Here is a 15,184-nt window from a genome sequence, read left to right as displayed (position 1 = left end):
ATCCATGTTCTTTGACTTCAGCTGCTTTTTCTTATGCATATTTTTTTAACGCTATTTAAAATCATTCCCTAAAAAAGAAAAGGGAATGGCTCTAATTCATTTCCTTATCAAAAGCTCTGATGCTCTGTCTTCAAACAATTATGTCCTCAAAATTGAGACAGAAAATAAAACTGAATTATTCACTTTATTTCCAAAAGGCATTCTTGTGCATGGCTTGATTTACCTTGATTAACATAGCAATTTACCACCCATTTCAAAAGTGTTGCTGGTATTTTTAGCTCAAAATAGATTTAGATACCTTAAAATTTCCTACTGTATTCCATCAACACTGCTCAGACTTCAAATGCTGTTTAATTTTTGCAGGTACAATACGATTTCATTTTAAATAGGTTTTGATAATAACTAACTTAATGAAGTGATATAGTGTTAAAGCTATGTTTATTCTTTTCAATTTTTTCTCGGCACTTCCTTGGCTACCCCTTTAAAATACATTTTTAGCTAAGTAGTGCAATTCTTATGAGGTTAAATATAGTTTTGTCCTTTTCCCTGGAAGTGTTTAGGGGCAAACTCAAATGGTATCAGCAAAATGTTGGCTTCATGATGTTAACTAAAATCAGTCAGTGCGAAAAACTGAAAATACAAGTAACAGCCCGAAGTAGGCCTTTAGATTTGTTTTTGAGTAAGATTAAGGAGGTTTGGTTTTATTCTTTGTTTCCTTCCTTGCAAAAAAAGCCTTCTAAAGTGGCTTCCAGGGATCGTAAAAATAAGTGGTCCTGGTCTAAAATTATAGAATTAAATAGCAGAGATTTTTTTTTTTCCGTGTTTTTGTCAATTCCACTTCTCCATATAGTACTCAGAAGAGATTAACTGAGAGCGTGGATCCAGTGTTTGCCAGGGACCATGCTGTTGCAGTGTTAAGTCTACAACTTGCTAACAGTTTTGGAGATTTCTTCCGCAAATATGAATCGTCTATGTGTCCATTTTCAAAAACAAGCCTTTGACTGTCCCTGGAGGTTGTGCCGAGTGTGCAAGTTACAATATGGCTCTGATCCCAGTGAGGTTTGGATTTTTCTTACACTCTTGGAAGTAGTTTGTTGTGTCCTACAGTTACCATCCTTAGTGAAGTTCTCTCTTTCAAATTAAAAAAAAAAAAAAATTTGGTAAAAGTAGGTAATCGTGAACTGAAAAAAATTATGCTAGTGAGATACAACGTAACAATGGAAGAAGCGGCAGTGCCCCTGCCCCTCTCCCCCCTGAAAAAGGAAGAGAAACCCAAACACAACCAACCTATCAATGAAACAAAAACCCACTCACCAGCAGATAAAAGTTAGGGTAAGTCAAATCTTTGTTACGGGGTTTAAAAGGAGCAAAAGAAAGAAGCGTTCACATCTGAAGTCTTATTTTCCCATTATTTTTTTTTTTTGAGAGAGAGTATTATAAATATACGCACAAGCTATCATGACTCTTTGTCCTCTGGTCTTAGTTGGTCACTTATTTTCAGAGATACCAGTCCTTCCGATGCATATGTGACTGCCATACCAATGAGCTATCCTGCTAATCTAGCAGGTAGGTAGATTTGGCGCAAACAGGGACTGGGTGGTTTTTAGGACCGTGTACAGCAAGTGCTTCGCTTCTCGTTGAGTCGTTTCTGTAGGAGCATGGGCAGCAGTAATGATTAGGAGCTAAACCAAGCCACTTGATCTCTTTGCTGTCTCGCTTAGCATTGGTTTGTTTAATAATTGCTACTCTGCAAACTTTCATAGGGACTAAAAGGTGAGATTGACACAGCAGTGCTGACTATGTCTGGGTACTAGGCTTTGAAATTGAGCCTGTTAGAAAGCTGGAAATAGGGAAGGAAACAGCAGATACAATTTATCACAGTGATTTATCTTCTTTTTAGGGAATCATTTGACAATATGCTGTACAGTAGATTAATCTCTGAATTATCAGATTTTTGGGGAAAATACATTGACAACCAATGAAATAATTTCTGCAGGGATTAAAAATTGGCTTAAGGTAGGAATTGAAGCCCATCTCCTAAATGGTTGGATGTAAAGGTAGGGATGAGGCACTGAAACATGTAGATTGCCATAGGAGAGTTGTTACATTAGCGGTAGGGTAACTTCAGCCTTATTTTTTGCCGATGTTTACAGTGTTCAAAGACATCATAGGAGAAAAATAAAATAGTGAGCTGCTGTAGCTCTTATTGCTTAGGAAAGAAAGAAAGATAAATGGAGATCTTGTAGTGATGGGACTCATTCTGTAAGTAACTGATGGACATGCATAGCTACAGCAATAATGGTCAAATAGTTGAAAACTACTGGTAACGCTCTGTTTCTTAGACATTCTTGGACCGTTTTTTGTTTCTTCCTACTGTTGCACATAATGAACTTGATTATTTCAGATAGACATAAAATATGTTTTAAAAGTATCCGGAAACAGGACTGCCACTGACTGGCATATTCAAAAACCTAGGTAGAATCAGAAATTTTGTGTTCGTGTTTATCTTTAAATGGTCTGTATTGGAATATGTAGATTTCTATGACAGAATATGAAACACCTCATGGCTCCTTTTCATGGACTGCAAGTCTCTTATGCAGTTCCCAGTGGCTTCAGTGTATGCAGGATCAGGCTCACAGTGAATAAACTTGGAAAAAGATCTATAAAAGCAGCCAAACACATCTTTGTGCTTTATAAAAAGAAAAAATATTTTGAAAAAGGCTTTTTCTTTGTATTTCTGAATTAATTTTCTTGTTTAAGGTGCTCAGGTTTTTGCTCTCTTTACTTCATTATTAAGCTGGCTTTAGCATACTTTTATTTTAGTAAACAACTTAAAAAAAAAAAAAATCCCTCCAAGAATTGCTCCTTTGTCCTATTTCTATTATATAGTGTCCTTCTCTTGCTTTAATTCATCTGATTTTATTAATAAACAGAATGTTTAAAAGAAAAAAGTAGGTTTTTATGGTGCCATCCTGATTCATTAAACTGTATCCCATAGTTCACTGTCAATAGAGAAAACTTAAAGTGGTTCCTGGCGTTATTCTGTCTTTTCACGTGCTCTTAAAATAGTCTGTCTGCACTTAAAAGGTTTTCTTCTAGAGCTCAGCCTGAGCTACCTGCCTAGGAGATAAAGTACATTTCCTTAGGCTCAAAGTCAGTTTCTGACTGTAGCCAGACCTCATTTCTTATAATTTTTTTCAACTTAATTTTTCCTAATGTTTCTCCATATCATGATTTTTCTCATTAACTCCTCTCCTAATGGTACCACACCACCTGAGGTGCTTCAACACTTCATTTCTACATGGGCTGTGTATTCTGGTTCAGTGATGCAGGTTGATTCCCATTCATCACTAGCACAGTATTATTCCTTCCTGAATAAATCCCCTACTTCCCTAATGTACCAAATTACTGCAACCAATATTGGCCGCCTCTTCATGTTTCTTAGACTAATCAGGGACTCTTGAAACCTCTCCTTAGCTTTACAGAGCAGCAGACTTTGCTGCCTATCTTTTTTTATACAGGCAAACTAGACTGAAAGAGAGCAACCCAGGTGCCTAAACAGAAGAATACACAACATGGCATTGAAGATCTCAGCAGAAGCTGGGCAGGTACTTAGGTTATGTGATTAATGGGAGACGCTTCTGGAGTAGCAGCTGGAGAAGACAGAGGATAAAGTACTAGATGCCTGGGTTTAGGCTTCCAAAGCACTGTGCTGAAAGAAATTGTTATTGCAGTTAAAAACAACAAACACCTCAGTCCAAAACATGCACTTAATATTTTTTTTTTATTCAGTGATCTTAACAGTCATAGTTGCAATGCCTTTTCTAATTGCAATGTATAAAATTGGCAAAATCTATATCTGTACAAGGTCAGGTCTTCTGAAAATCACAAGAAATATTTGAATAAATATGGTAAAAAGGAAAAATTAAGGCATGGGGTGTTTGTAAAGAGCCCATTTGTTCTAGCAATAATTGTTTTTGAATATACTGTGGCCCTGCATTGGAAGGGGAAAAAATGGGTACTAAAATACACACACACACTTTAAGCCATACTTTTACTTTTTTTTTTCTCTTTACACTTCCTTCAGTCTGAGGAGTTAAATAGCACTGAGTCATTCACAGAGAATTTCATTTTCTGGTCTTTGTACTGCTGGACTATTTTAATTTCCTGATCATACCAAAATACAACCACTTTGAAAATTCAGGTTTAATTTTCTTAAAATTATGAAAGCATTTTTTTGTAGAAACCAGGCTTTCGGATGATCTTTTTTTTTTCCTTAAAGATGATCCTCATCTTGAAGGGGTGAGGGGTGGGGGAATGAATATCCACTTATATTAATTTTGGAAATAAAGTGAGGCTGAAGTACAATTTTCTTTCAGTGAAGCAATGAAAATGAGAAGTGATGCTTAAAAAGTGCTAATGAAGGACTAAATTATGAAGAAGCTGCAGAACTCGAAGAGCACCCAGGAAATTGCCACTTATTCATATTGTGGTGAAACACATTTGGTCCTATTGGGTAAAAATTTTTCCATGAGCCAAAGACATCGTTACTTCAGCTATTGCATAGCCTTGACTCCCACACACAGCTGCACTGGTATTTGGGTTTGGGAATGCAGGCATATGCATCACTGTGGCAAATTTCTCGTCTTTACCCGGAATGGTTAGAAAGGGGAAGGGCAGAACCTGGCGTAGCTCAGGACTACAAAGAAAATAAGTAGGAAAAGATTCCTTGAAGAGTCTGATGCAGACTGCTTTCCTTGTTCCAGGCTTTGTTTAAGAGCACTGTCGACCCTTATGTGTTATTTCATTCTCTGCTCAATGGAGAGATAACACACAAAAAAAAGTGAAGCGTTATGCTGCTTTTAATAAGTTCTGTGTCAGTGAAGTGACATTTCTTTGTTGGAAAAAGCCCAGTAACAGTGGCAATTAGCTGATACCTCTATACTAAGTATTTTCACATCCTAGTTCGAAATGAAACAGCACTTAAAAAGGATAGAGCAACTAATGATAACTCTAGGTGTGATCAAGGTATAGTCTCAATGGGAGCAGAGCTCTTGTTCTTTGTTTTTAGTATGGTTCCAGGCAAAGACATCTGAAGAGATCTGGCTAATTTAACGAATGTGGTGTTACCTCACAGTTGTCCCATTTAGGAAATAGATGAAGAGCTGTTTGCTGGTGGTTCTATGATTAATGACAAACACCAGCCCACAAAAGAAAGAAACACCTAAATTATTAACTGCCTGATCAGCAACTCAGTTGGGAATTCCGTTGGGTCATGAGTGCTGGCAGGTTGTCAGGGAAACAGGAATAACTTAACCAACTGCTTAGGTTTGAAAGACGAAACCTTTTTACATATTTTTGGTGGCTTATAGCTGAGCTGGATTTGCAAATGGTTGCTGAAACAGAAAACACAGTAATGCTTTTGATTCAATACAAACAATTTACGTTTTAATTTAGGGCCTTGAGACATGGGTTTCTGATTCATGAACTTGGGTTTTCGTCATTCTCACCCTCCCTCACCTTTTCCCTGCTCTAACCATTCATTAATACCACGTACAAAGTTTTCTTGATATCTTGGCAATTTGCAAGCAATTAAATAGTGCTCTGAAGCTCACTTTAGATTAGCGTCCTGAATATGATGAGCCAAAATTCCAAGTGGTTCAGGTGCCATCATTTCTGCTTAACATACTATTTGAGGCTGGTTCCTTTGCCAACCATATGCCCTTCAGGACCAGCAATGGGTACCTGCAATGGCTGAGGCAGTTTCCCTTCATTCTGGGTAATACAACAAGCACCTGGAAAGGCAAGTTGAAAATCACAGGCAGGAGAAAAGCTGTGTTTGACTGAAAGTTAAAGGAAGATTCAGTCTATGATTTGGAGAGATGAGGGATTGTTCTGGTCGGCAGGAAGACTTTTCCTGCCTCCAGTTAGGCTGTACTAAGTTATGAAATAGTCTATGGCTCCAAAACTTTAGAAATTTTCTGTGACAAGCTCATTAGAATTGATGTCTAACCTATAGGGCTCTCCTTTTCTCTTTAGCACTTGCTCATCTGGAAAGCATCCTTCTGGGAAGGGGAAAAAAGAACTGTTACAACAAGAATTTTTTTTATTCCAAAACTTGGCTAGAAGAGTTGGTCCCACTTCATCTGTTTGTTTCCTGGTTCTTAGTGTGTATGCTAGCGCTGGTCAGCAAAAAATAGGCAAAGGGTTTTCAGTCACTGAAACACAGAAGTAAGGGTACCTGGTTATTGTAGGTAGCATCATTCATTTGACCCCTGCTCTAACACTTAAAGACTAGACAGTATATGACCATCAGTGACTATAATCAGTATTCACCAAATATTAAAGGATCTACTGTTCAGCAACAATCTCTGAAGTTTTTGTGCTAAATAGGAGTAATCATGAGCAATCACGGCAATGAACATTTACTGAGATGACAGATACAATTCTTAAGTCTCAGAATGGTCTGGATTTCCTGGGACAATCTGCAAGAATAACAACTGATGGGAAGCCTGCAATAAGAAAGCATGCAATAATCTTCGACCAGCAAAATATCAAAGATGAGGCTTTAAAGTATTATTTGTCTTTAGGATTTCAGACTATGGGAACTGTAAGATCTGGGCATGACACAGATGGCATGGAATAAGGGGTGGATAATGTCCTGGTTCCGGCAGGGATGGGGTTAATCTCCCCAGGAGCCGGCAGGGGGCAGGTATTCCATACCACGTGACCCATGCCCGGGCTATAAGAGGAGCTAGCCGGGGCGAGGAGAGGAGTCGCCACTCGGGGGTGGGCTGCGGCGGTGCGGGTCCGGTCTGTGCGCTTCGCGGCGGTACTGTAATCGCGTTTTCGTCTTTTCCTTTTGCTGTTCTGTTAAATTGCACTCTTTTAACCCACGAGTTTGGCCCTGTCGTTTTCTTTTTCCACGACTGTGGGAGTTGTGCGAGCGGCTGCGTGGTTCTTTGTTGCTGGCTGAGGCCAAACCACGACACCATGTTACTGTTACACAGCAGTCCTATGGTATCTGAAGCCAGGTTTTCCTGAATTATCATCATTGTAGTCAGAATAACTATCAAAGTATTTTTTCTCTTCATTCTTTTATGAAGTGTTGTACCAATCTGATATTCTCAGGGCGGATAGATGAAAATATGCGGGGAAAGTACGTACATAGTGCTGATCTTTACTGTTCAAACATGCAATAGAGAAAAAGATATATTACTGTTTTGACTATTCCAAGTCGCTGCTTCTCTCTCCTCACCCCTCTGCAAGCTCCCATCCCTTTACAGTACTTGAATAGGCACAGCTTGCCATCAGCATAGTTCTGCTGTCTTCCTAGGTCTAAATGCTGCCTTAATGGAGAACAACTCCTCTCGTTTAACACAGCTAATTGTCTAAACCCACTTTATACTTAGTGGAGAGAAATGAACACTTCGAGGAAGCCGTTCGCTCCATCCAGCAAAGTAAATACCTGCTTTTGGTGTGAGTCTGTTGACTTCATGGAAATGCACATTTCTTTCTATTGACAAGAAGTGGAGTCTGGACAATCAGCTCAAATATCTGAAGTGTTTAAATTTATATCTGGGCAGATGAAACACAAAGTGACAAAAAGTAGGTAAAATTATAGCTTGTATTTGGATATGAAAAGAAACCATTTCTCAATCAGACTCTCTCCGATCCTAAAGCATTTCCCTGCTGGTTAGGAGGCTTGAATTAAAATTATACTCCGGGTAGCAATCTAATATTTTGCATGACAGAAATTTCTTTTGGTATGTATTGTCATATGTACATTAGTGGCTCTAGTTCCAGCTGGGTTTTTTGTTTATGCTACAAAGTTACACTGTGCACATTCACAAAAGAAAATGTAACTTTCTTGCCCAGACATCAGAATTTTCTCCTCCAGAAAAAAAAAAAGTCACTTCATCTCTTTTCTTGCTTAAATGTAGGAGCAACTTTCCTTTTACATGGGCTACCGAGATAAAAGATTTCTCCGTCTCCTCTTGCTTATATTTTTGTTTGGTTCTTTTACAAGGAAACCTTTTACAAGTGTAACAACAGTAAAATAAACTCTTTACATTGCCTGTCAGTAAAACAGGGAAGCAAAACTATACCCCATAGTATTCAGCATCATCAAATCCATTTCTTCTCTATTTCAAAGTAGTGGTTTTTTAACTGCTAATGAAAGCATTATAAAGATTGGCTTCTGAAGGGGAAAAAAGCTTTCATTTTTTTCCTTCTCATATTCTCTCTGCCATCCGGTTATGGTTCAGAAACACAACCATTTTGCTCTTCAGGACTAAATTCATTTGATGCACTATCAAAGTGCATTCAAATTATCAAAGTCTCATTCTTGCCCTAGAATATGGTATTGAAGTGAGAACACTGATCTGCTGACATTTCATGGATAGCTTGAAAATACTGAATGAAGAAACTGCAGATGAAATTACTCATAGTTTCTGCTTGTAGGTGATTATCTGGTTTCCCCTCCTACCATGTATTAAAGTATTATTTCCCTGTAGGTTGATTGTTTTCCCTCTTACCATCTAGTCAAAAGCTTCAATTTGTTATTCTCTATAGTGATCACTGAAACTGAGGGCACTGAAGCTTTCACAGTTGAAGAGCTGCTTTAATATCAAATATAGTTAGAGAAAGCCACAAAAGCCTTGCATACAATAGGGACTCAAAGAAGAATGCAAATATATTTATTAGTGAATTCTAATGAGAACTGTTATGGTAAATGAAGATTACATTACCAAATGAGATTTGATATTTTTTTTTTTTCAAAGTTGTATTATCACTGAAATATAGTACATGCCACTCATACCAGCCTGTAACTCTGACCTCTGCAACAAAGTCTGGATTAAAGAGAAGAGGAGCTAGACTATGTACGTGAGAACAATGAGGTCATCAGCTTTTGCTATTATTCTAAAATCTTCGTGATCATCTACCCCCTCAAGTTTTCCATGCTCTGCAGAGGTATTCCTCAGCAACTACTGTACTATTCCATGATATCGTAATACCCTCACAATACAATATGATACTTCAGCTTGTCTCCAATAGTGTCTGAGCGGTAAAATGCTATTGTTCTATGTAAATTAATAATTTCCATGACTTCAGTGTCCTTTACATTTTGTTTTCAATACTCAATCTCTGTTACTAAAGAAGGCAGATCATTAAAAAGAGTAAAAAAAAATAAAAAATAAAAAAAAAATGCAAGAGTCAGTAACTAATAAGAATTAGTATTTTTCAAAAGCATATGAATGCCTACCAAGGACTGGGACCTTCAGAGATATCTAGGCAACTTGATGCCATTAATATAGTCTCTTGTAAAGCAGTCAAGTATTAGTGCTCCTATGTCAATTGCTAATGTCTCTGAGTATGTCTCTCTGAACCTCTTGGTGGTTTTGGTTGGTTGGGACATGGTCCCAAAACCAGTGATATTTTCTACCTCTTTTTGACAAAGTAGGTTACTGTCCATTGATGATGCTTTGTATCCCTTAGCAAAAAGGTTATTGTCCTGTCAGGTGATACCAGCTACTCAAGAGTAACTGGTAATAGAAAAAAAAAATCTTTAAAGAAAATATTTAAATAATAATTAAAAAATATTTTTATATGCATTATTATACCTTGCTGGATGATGCTTCTGGAAGAACTTTCACATTTCTTTCTGTCTAGACATTTGCTGCAAAACAAAGAAAAGAGATTATGAACTACAAATTGATGGTTGGAGGTCTTAGAAGGTCAGGGAGAAAAGCCCGAGGGGTGATTAGCACGAGGGTGCTTTGCATGAAGCATAAAGATCAAATCCGAAGTCTGAATTTTGGGTGACAAAGATCGAGACCTTGTATAGATGAAGAGGGATAACAACAAAAAGGAATGTTTTCTGTTCCAGCATTTAATAAATGATTGCAAGTGCTTACAATCCACCAAACTGTCTTAGAATGGGCAGTATCACTTTTTGAATCCTGAAAAAGGGAATGGTGCTATTAGTTCACAGCTCAAAAGTTGAGTCATCAATAGCTGGAAGATTTCAAAGGAAAGTGACTGGCAAATATTTGGATTAGAGGGTCCATTGGTGCCTTGATCTTTGTGTGCTTACTGCAGAAAAGGCTCCCAAGAGCTTTTTTGTGCATGTAAAACCACTAAAAATGCTTTTATTTCTATTTTATACTGCTTAGCCAAAATAGAGAAATAGGAGTTTTACTGGTTTTATGAGTTATAATTTCCATATTTATAGATTAAACTCAATAATTAGGTATTTATATCATCTACAGTAATTAATTTTGTCTGCCTAGCAATGTAAAATATTCACACTTGACATGTTTAACATCTTTTTCTTGTGACTAATTAGCAAAGCAACAATATTCACTTATTTCAGTTTTATGCAGGGAAGTGGCATTATGATAAAATGGTCATTTATCATTAATACATGTAGTTGAGAAGGCTGTTTCTTCATTTTATAATCCTTTCAAATTACATTTTACACTGTATTAATAACATGTTACACCGGCATTTTTGCAGCTTTTTTTGTGCATTTAGTAGGCATCCCAGTTTGTCGTCCGTATTCCACCTGATCCTTGGCACTCACTGAATGACTGCTGTTCTTACTGGAACTAATTTGGAGGATTGAAGGGATCAGAACCCCTGCCATCATTTGTTTTACTCTGTTCAAGGATAAATAAGTGAATAAAATTGTGCTCTGATGGTTTTCAATACAGACCCCCATGAAAGTGACTTGTTCCTTGCTTCTGTCAAACTTCGAAGTCTTCCTTTATCTAACAGAGTTCCTTAGCTGCAATGTATGTCTAGGCCAATAGTAGGAATTTTTTTGGACTGTGGCCTGTAATTGAATTTGTTGGCTTTTTTGCCACTTTGGTTGGCGTTTTTCTTACTTTCTTGTATAGAAATTACTATAGTGTATTTGCTAAAGCCTTTGAGAAAGCTTTTTGACTTCCAGTGAGAAAAAAAGGATTTCTTCTTTTGATTTAAGTGACTTGTTTTCTGGTGCTTCATGTGCTTCCATTTCTTCAATTTTCTCTTTCAAGTTCTGAGAGAGCTCAGCAACCTTCAGAAACAGGGTGTATCCTACTGAGCCGTTGTATTTGCTTTTAAATTCAAATAGTTTGGGTTTTTATCCCCCAGGGTATGACACTCATATTTACATTCTGCCATCTTTAGAAAAGCTTCTGTTGGCCTTCAATTTGGGCCCAGTGCATATAGCCAATCGCTTTAGCATTTGAGAGGGACAGCCTCAGGATATCTGAGACCACCTCTGTAGGATATGATATTCCTCCATATCTGCCTCTTCCTCTATAGATGCCCCTTCGGGAATCTTCTTAGATCTGTAATTAGCTAAATAGTGACAAGTGGAGTCAAAAAGTAACATCTGTGTTTTCCCATGCCATACAAAATGAAAATACTGTTTTAGAGCTTAGGGCCAGATTTCATGGCCATGCATATTAAATGGCAAGGCACTGGCCTGTGGGCTTTCTCTGTTCAACAGGAAGCCGGGGTCAGTTCATGATGGTGGTTGGTAGCGGTGAGATATGGACTCCTGGGAAATATACTACAGTGCTAATGGTTTATTGCAAGCTTGTCGGAAGATTAAATAATATTGGCAACAAAATTCATTCTTTGGGTTGTGTCTGTTTGAACACTTATGAAATGAATCAATTTCCACTTTTTCTTATCATACATGTTTGCCCTTGTCTGAACAATCGCTGCAAACCTCAGGCACAAGAGCTTAATTCTTTACTGATAGAAAACAGGGATGGTAACCTAGTAACCTTTGTCTCATTCAGAGGCTTAAAAATGAGGCTAAGTGGTTCTTTCATGGTGGTAGTGATTATAGTGTTTCAGCTTATTCTTTTTAAATTACATTTAACTTACTTTTAACAACTCAGAATTGATATAACACAGTTTTCAAAAGGACTAAACCAAGATCAGGTTTAGTACAGCTAAATCCTTCCACTTCTTGCCTGCTCCCCCCCCCCCGGTATGTAAGTAGTATATAAAATTAACATGTTAGCATTGTCATGAAAATACATTGTGCGCTCTTTTGTCTGTCCATCTCATTGCAAATGCAATAGATGACAAAATCCAGCCCGTGAGTGCTCTTATTTCTATAGATATTTAGGTACAGACGAGAGAACATGGAATAATATTGTTGCCACTTCCTCAGATATTTCACAGAATGGTCAGGGTTGGAAGGGACCTCTGGAGATCATCTGGTCATCTGCCACAGCAGGGTCACCTACAGCAAGTTGCACAGGATGGCGTCCAGGCGGTTTAATCCTTTTTCTTGTACAAGTAATTTCTGGTGTTCTTGGAACTCTTTTGCAGAGCTTGGCCAAATCTCATTCAAGACAACAGGATGACTTTAATGGATTTCAATAGCTACACAATCTTTCATCAGTATTACATTTTGGAAGCAGCATCTAGCTTTTATAGCTAATGAAGTTTTCAATACAAAAGCTTAATCTACAAGTTCTGGCTGTTCCTTCCCTACCAAAAATGTTCTGCGAAACATGGAGTCCTATAGTAAGACAAAGCTTTTATGAAACATAATTAGAAAAAATACATCTTATGCTTTTCTGAGAAAACCTTTGTTTCTCGGGAAAGAGATTAAAATCTTCCAACAGTCACCTACACCTACCTATTTTCTTGTGTAATGTTGGAAGAGCTGCTCAGAGACATGAAGGGAGCATGCGAATAGGAAAAACTCATTTGAATACTTGAGTTTGAGCTTTTTTTTTTCCACTTTGCCCATTACTTGTTAAACATCAGATTTTCTTTTTAAAGATTAAATGTGTTTTCTTATTTACATTACTAAGCCATTGAGCATCATCTGGTGATAAATTAATGGTATAAACAGAAGGACTAATTTGTTAGGGTACAGAAAACTATTATTTTTGCTTTGGAGTTGTTGCCTGTTTTATTTATGAATGACGACCTACAAGTAGAGATCATGAGTTACTTCCGAACAGATAAACAGAAGAATCACTTCATAAATTTAGGAAAATAATTTTTTCTTTAAGGCACATTTTGACCACTCGTGCATTATCTGTCTTGTTTAGAAATGCTGAAAGGTTACCTCTGCTCTCCCCCCTGCCCTGATACGTTAGTTACAGTAGAAATGTTACTTTTGCAGTGTGGAAAGCAGTATAAGATTAATAGATTTTCATTATAGCATGATTCTAAAAGTGATTGGAGAATTCTAAGGAAACTTTATAGCACGGTCAAAATAGTAATTCTAATTTATATGCATGCTTATAAACTTGCTGGAAAAGTCTCTGCTCATAGGTAAATAACTTGCTTTTTTAGGCTTGAATGAGTAATAGAAGCGGCTGTGAGAGTGAATAAAATTAAACAAAGACATTTACTAACACATTGACGATAGGGAGCAAAAGTAATTAATCTACTGTAGGTCATAAAGAGGATAACCATATGTGGAGAGCATCAAGAATGCTAAGACCGGTAACCTGATTTTACTTGTGAGACAAGTAGTGTCATAAAACCTAGCAGAGCGTAAGTGCATGGACACTACAAGTATTCAGTTTAAAGCAGTGTGACATTTCATTTATGGAGAGTACAGACCCTCAAGAATCTACTTGCCCTATTCTGCTAGAGCAAGACTGTGAAATCTTGATGAAATATTATTTTTGCAAAATAATCCAACACTGAACCATGGTGATGTGAATTACTACAAGGTGGACCTAGTGATGTAACAGTAGTTCTACAAGAGAGAGACTCAGATCTATCTTCTATATATTATGTGAAGCTAGTAAATTTTCTAATAACTTTAGATTTTACTGATTTTTATCCCCGTTTTGCTTATTTGTTTGATGATAGGCCAGTCAATAGTAAAAGAAAATAGATGCTAGCAATTACACAGCCTTTAAAAAACCAAACCCAAACCCCTGCACCAAAACCCTAAACAAACACAACCTACAATTTTTAGAGGAGTTTTCATTCTTTACTAGAAATTATTATCTTATGATTCTTCAATACAAATTAGACTTCATTGTAGGTTTTATATCATCCTTGGTGTTAAAAATACTTTTGGAATGAAGTAAGACCAACTATTAATTTTGAATAAGTAGTGAACCAGCAGCCCTACTTTCCAGGCCCTGCAGAGCTCTAAGTCCAAAACAAGTTCTGGCAAATAGCTGGCAAACATGCACACCTGAAGGTGTTTTGGTGGGGGTTGAGTTTTTTGTTAATATGTTTAATGGTTACACAGTACTGGGTAAGTATTTGGGAATTTACCAATTTTTAGGAAACTGGGATAATGGCAGTGATTAATACACTTTGTTTAATTGTAAACGCATTTGGGTCTAGGAAAAGAGAATATAAAGTGGTTCTTTATGGGAGGTACTTCTTCTGAATGTATGAGATTATTTTTAAGAGGGAATCATTTAAATATCAAGTCAATATTAAGTCATCAGAAGGAGAAAATAAACAAAGGAAGCTATTTCTGTCAAAGGCCATGAAGATTATTTTTTTTCTTGTGTTTGAATCATGAAAAGAAGGGATGATATTGGTTAGATTTATGGAAGCTCTAAAACATAGGTATTTTATTTCCACAGGTATATGTAGTGGAAATAGAGGTTTAACTTTTTTTTTTTGCTAATACATTGAATCTACTGGACTAAATGAAAATGCAGCAATGAATTCAGAGGCATTAAGTAAAGAATCCTAAATGTATAACAAATACATGCTATTCTCTCACTTTCCAAGCAGATCATTTTTGAGTGGCATCACCTTGACTGTCCTACAAGCATAGCTGCTGTCAGTCTTTGGACTCTGTACATTCGTAACATTCAGGTGACATGAATAACCAAACACTTTGTAAAGATCTATTTTAAGTTAATTTTACACTTCAATGGATATGATAAAGGAGCTTTGTATGCATATATGGAACAGCTGCTGAGGTGGGCTTCTTGAGTATTAACACAGATAAACCATTTCAAGTACAAGTCATCTGGTGAAGATATAGGAGCCCTGACTGGGTGCAGAGGTCTGCCTACTGTATGAAGCGACAAGGCCTCAGTGATCAGAAACAGGAACAGGTAATTTCAGAGATTTTAAAATCTGAAATGGAGACTATTTAATTCCCTTGCAAATTCCTATAAACTGCTCTGTTGAAAGAGTCTTTGTAAGGAGTAGATGTCAATAATAACAGCAA

This window comes from Charadrius vociferus, unplaced genomic scaffold (genome assembly GCF_000708025.1).
Source record: "Charadrius vociferus isolate BGI_N301 unplaced genomic scaffold, ASM70802v2 scaffold230, whole genome shotgun sequence".
In the NCBI taxonomy this organism is placed as follows: Eukaryota; Metazoa; Chordata; class Aves; order Charadriiformes; family Charadriidae; genus Charadrius; species Charadrius vociferus.
This window is presented reverse-complemented; position numbering follows the sequence as displayed.